Here is a 5,821-nt window from a genome sequence, read left to right as displayed (position 1 = left end):
CTTCTGCCATCGAGGTAAGGGAGACAAAAACATGCTGTCCCGATAAGGCGTCACATCGCTGCCTCTGCAGCACACTGAAAGCTGTCTCTGAGGGTGTCCTGCGTGGTTCAGCCTGAATCCTCTACTAATGGAGGTGCCTTTTTAACAGAGACACTGTGCTTTGTTCAGTTCTGATCCCTCAGGATGCATGAGATTTTGTAACTGCCTTCATTCAGTATCAGAATAATTTCTGCCAGGCTGCTCATGCATATTCATGAGTATAGGGAACTAGGGAGTGGCCTTCCCTTCAGCTGGGTGTCAGTTATGGAATGAAAATGATACATCTTAGTAGTAAACAGACCTGTCTGTGGAGACATGACTGGCAGGCAGATCTTGCACTCAGTTCAGGTAAGCTAATGCATAAATAGGATCAACCATCTCTGTATCTTCCTGAGGATGTCCTCCTCCTAGTGACACACGTACTGTGCAACAGACTAACACTGTTTGAAATAAACAAGGGGCTTCTGCTTTCATTTAGCTAACCTGCTGAAATGTGCCCTGGACTAAGGCATCCTCTCAGCCCTTTCTGTTAAGACTGTAATATAAGCATGTCAGGGTAGCTCAAATTAAACCGAAATCGTCATATTGGTTCTGGTAATTCATGTCCATGGATATCCTTGTGTGAAGATAGCCTATCTTTACTTTGGTAATTGTCCAGTTGCAAACACAGATCACAAATGATCATACTGAGGATTTCAAGCATGTAAGCACAGATCAGTCACTACAGCTGCTGTCCATGTGTAAACAGATCATTAACATTAATGCTTGTGTTTAAAATGCATCTTTAATGTTGGTGATAATGTGTAACCCCAGAGCTGCAGTGCTGCAATGAGGCTGCTGACGGCCTGGGGCGTGTGGGACCCCACATGGGTGCAGTGTGAGGCGGACTGCATCACAGGGGACCTCTGGAAAACTGAGTCTCACAACTGTGCTGAGTGGAGATCCTCAGTCGATGCTGAAGAGCTGCACACTACTGCCAGAGACTGGAGTCCAAGAGTTTCTCTCCTCTAGTGTTTAGGTTCTGTTCGAGCTCTGATTTCAGAAGCCTTATCACACTGCTCATCATCTCTTGGCTTAAGACGGGCAGGGGTGGGCTCGGTTACTGCTTGAATGGGAGATGTTTCTAGGGGGCTATGGCACTTCTTGGGAGGAGTGTTTTTGGATGTTGTAGGCTGGTTTGGGAGGGGGTGTGTGTTTGGATGTTACAGGCTGGTTTGGGATGGGGGTGTGTGTTTGGATGTTACAGGCTGGTTTGGGATGGGGGTGTGTGTTTGGATGTTACAGGCTGGTTTGGGATGGGGGTGTATGTTTGGATGTTGCAGGCTGGTTTGGGATGGGGGTGTATGTTTGGATGGTGCAGGCTGGTTTGGGATGGAGGTGTATGTTTGGATGTTGCAGGCTGGTTTGGGATGGGGGTGTGTGTTTGGATGTTGCAGGCTGGTTTGGGATGGGGGTGTGTGTTTGGATGTTGCAGGCTGGTTTGGGATGGGGTGCATTGGGTGGCAGGAGCAGGGTGCTGATGTGACAGTTTTTTGGCTGATGGTGAGCACTCTGAATGCCTCCACTTGTGTTTCCCGCCAGGGTGACGGGAACATTGTCTGTGCCGCAGCCCAGGGGATCAGCACGTCTGACACCAAACGCCCCTGACCTGCCGGCGAGCAGCTCCATGGGTCCCCCTGCTGGCACACACAGGCACTATGCCATAGAAGGGATGCGTCTGGCATGAGGCAGGGTTAAAGCCATTTTTTTTTTGAATGTTCTCAGAATTGTGTTTTATGACAATATTAAGCGAGTGGATTGCAGGCTAGTTTCACACACACTATGAGAGGCCTGCAGCAGAACTTGGACACAGTGTTGACGCCACACAAGTTTAGCTGTCAGGGAATCATATTGTGTGTTACCATCTCAGGAAGCAGCCACTTCTGTCATACTGTACCATTATAAAACACCTACCACAACTCCAGGACAAAATCACCAACTGTTTCTTCATGTGTATTTTCATCTTAGCTCACCGGCCCTTGTGTTTCAGCTTTTTCTTCTACACCCAACTGTTTTTTGCTGTGGTTCTAGAGGAAACATAAACATCTTACAGAAAACTGCTGTTTTCATTTATATTATTGAATTGTAATTTTTCATTGCTGTTGGCAAAACATTGTGTATGAAATCCAACATTCGAACAGAAACTGACAAACATGAAAACTACAGCATCCACTTGCCGCAGTTACCATCGCTTGAAGTACCTGATATGCTACACCATCTAAGGTGTGATTTCAGCATGCAAATGTTGTTTCTCAAAGAAATGTGGTAAACTCATCAAAAATGCTGAATGGCGATTAAAGTGAAATCGGTGCTTAAATCATAATGTGTGTGAGAGGCATTCAAAAATCTGTGAATTATAATTTAGAATGCATCTCGTTTTGATTAAAATGCTTTTTCATCTCCTAAAACACATCTTACTCCACCATCGTCATCTCCACGATCATGTTAAGCTCCACCCACTAAATGCCCTCTGTAACATCCTATTTCACCTGCCACATCACTACTTTACCAGCCTAATCTACCTGCCCCATCACTACTTTACCTTACTAATCTACCTGTCCCATCACTACTTTACCTTACTAATCTACCTGCCCCGTCACTACTTTACTTTACTAATCTACCTGTCCCATCACTACTTTACCTTACTAATCTACCTGTCCCATCACTACTTTACTTTACTAATCTACCTGCCCCATCACTACTTTACCAGCCTAATCTACCTGCCCCATCACTACTTTACCAGCCTAATCTACCTGCCACATCACTACTTTACCAGCCTAATCTACCTGCCACATCACTACTTTACTTTACTAATCTACCTGTCCCATCACTACTTTACTTTACTAATCTACCTGCCCCATCACTACTTTACTTTACTAATCTACCTGCCCCATCACTACTTTACCAGCCTAATCTACCTGTCCCATCACTACTTTACCTTACTAATCTACCTGCCCCATCACTACTTTACCAGCCTAATCTACCTGTCCCATCACTACTTTACCTTACTAATCTACCTGCCCCATCACTACTTTACCAGCCTAAAGTTTGGTGTGACTGTGTGTCACTGTGCTAATGAATCTTGCATGCCTCTCACCCCTCCCTCTAATCCTCTCTAGAAAAGTAGTTGCAAAAAAATTGTTTCTAATGATTCCATTCTTATCCATCCATTTCAGATGGCCAGGACAGTGTGGCATGGTTGATTGTCCTCTTCCTCTGCTACATAGGATCCAAAACTGGGCCACCCGCACCCGCAGAGCTATTTCAGATGTGTGCAGGGAATGCTTGGCATGAATTGTGGACTTTATTCACACTTTATTCATCCATTTTAATGTGATGGTCAATGCTTTGGAATCATCCCATAAATACATTTTCTTTTTACCAATGAGGGCATGTCAAATGCAGTATATTGTAAATGTTTGCATGTGATTGCCACACAGTATGGCATCTGGATTTGGGATCTTAAAAAGAAGACGGTTTGGGAAGCAGAGGTTAGTTCCACGACTGCACAGGGTGGGCAGGGCCAGAACAAGACTGACAGACGGTGATTTAGGGTTTTTGATAGTGCTGAACAGAACTGAGGTAATCCCTCAGAAATCCGCTCTTTGGTGGCTGATTTGCACTCTTTGTGCCGCGGCTTTGTGCAGCCGCAGCTTGCGCTTGTGTCCCGGTGGCAGGATGCCTTTCTGTCTCTGTCAGGGGATTACAGATCCCTGCTCCACACTGCAGCCTCAGCCTGCCTCTATTCAGCACTAATGAAGCAGCTGCGTGTGACAGCCAGGCTGCCGGCCCACAGGATTGCGTGGCCTCATCACTTTTTACACCCCCTGCTCTTTTCTGTTGATGGCTGTGCATTTATTTGCACATAGGCTGACAGGGGACTGCGGGGCTGCAGGACATTGGAGGCTGTGCCATGATTGGATGGTAGATTGGGGACTGTGTAATGATTGGATGGCAGATTAGGGAATTGTGCTATGATTGGATGGCAGATTAGGGAATTGTGCTATGATTGGATGGGAGGTTAGGGGACTCTCACGTACTCTCTCTCACAGGCAGACAGTCTCTTCATGGAACAAGCATTTCATGTTCATATCATCATGTTCATATCAATCAATATTCTATTGATATATATTATTCTCTATGCTGCATATTCAAAGAAGAGTTTTTATATTTAATAGCATACGTGTTATGTTAATAAGGATAACATAATGAAGTCATTGGCTGTGTGTGGCCTCCACTGCCATGGAGTGGTTGCTGTACTGAAAACAGAAGAACAGTGTTTCGGCACAATGATGCAGCTACAGCACACCCACTTCCTGTGGCCCCAGAGCGAGCAGGGCTGAGATTACTGTGTAGCCTGACAGTGGAGCTCCAACCCGAGCCAGAATCTGCTCGGGTTGATCAGTCATGTCATGCCATAAGAACAGAGAAACTTTCAGTCACATAGCAAATGGGTCGTTCCTTCTTCCTTCGTGGTCCTCTTCCTCCTGTGTAATTTCCTTCAAATCCAAATTCTGTCCTGCAGTCTCAACCAGTGTCAAGGGAAAGTTCTCTTTCTCCCAGCCCCCTGAGGCCTTCCAGAAACCAGAACAGGGCCATGCTGGAGAGAGGACTGTGGTCACCATTGCTGGAGGGCAGGAAACACAGTAACCTAGTTGCCAGCTGCTTGATGGTCTATACTGAGGTTTCCCAGGGATTAGGTAACAGTAACCAGGTAAGATTCATTCCTGTGTATGGGTTCTTGGGTTGGAGTGGGGAAGTCTGTGCAACCTCCAGCCACCCACAGACTACATCCAAGCCCAATGTCTGTGGCATAGTAACAGCTCTGCCCAGCTCAAATATGGGATTCCAGTAAGATGATCATCTATGATTAAGTCAGTTTACAGAGATCTGATCTTGACCCAAAGCAGACATTATACAACGGAAATTACAGTTTAAGTTGAGAGTGTACACATACGCATGCTATTAGCTATTGCTTTACCTGCCTGAATTATACTGCAAAATTAATACATTTTTAATTTTGATAAAGTTTGGGATGAGTATCAATTTAAGAGCCTTGCTAATGTATGGGAGTTAAATCCAAGTGTTATGTTAACCTAAATATCTTTTGTATTTTAAAAATGAAACTCCCCATATATTCACAAAGTCAAATGCATGCTCAGAGTAACAGAAGGTGTCACCTGTAGCCAAACTGACACAAGCAGAGTGTGCAGACAGTGTACATTCAGCAGTTTTGCTGCACACATAAATGTGATCTACCTGCTGTGACCATGATGAAAAATGGATCAAAACTCGGGTGCATATTGTGGGGACTGAACAAGAATTAGGATCATGTCAGTTAATGAAGCCATAGAACTAAAAAAACTGCCATGCTGCTACAAAAATACAGTGTTCCTGAAAAAATATGTAGGAGACATTCTAATAAACATATCACCACAAACAGCAAGAGTTGATAATGGAAGTTCAGACTGTTTTTGCAAAACACATACAGCACATCATTGATGACATGGTGCATTCCAAACAGTGATATAGGATTGTAAAGCTCCATCTGATTTTGGACACCTATAATGAGTAGGAAAGCATTTTTACCCATTGATCGCTGTAATGCTCCTTTTTTCAAAATGTTCTCTCCTTTGTTACAGGGAGTCAGCATATTATTTGGATAAGCATATATAGGGACCAGCTTGGTACTGTATTACTGTACCGTAGTAATGTTGCTCAAACTGTCATTATTTAGATAAAA

The sequence above is a fragment of the Megalops cyprinoides genome, chromosome 17 (assembly GCF_013368585.1).
Source record: "Megalops cyprinoides isolate fMegCyp1 chromosome 17, fMegCyp1.pri, whole genome shotgun sequence".
NCBI lineage: Eukaryota > Metazoa > Chordata > Actinopteri > Elopiformes > Megalopidae > Megalops > Megalops cyprinoides.
The sequence above is the reverse complement of the archived record's forward strand: the minus strand, read 5'-3'. Positions refer to the sequence as shown.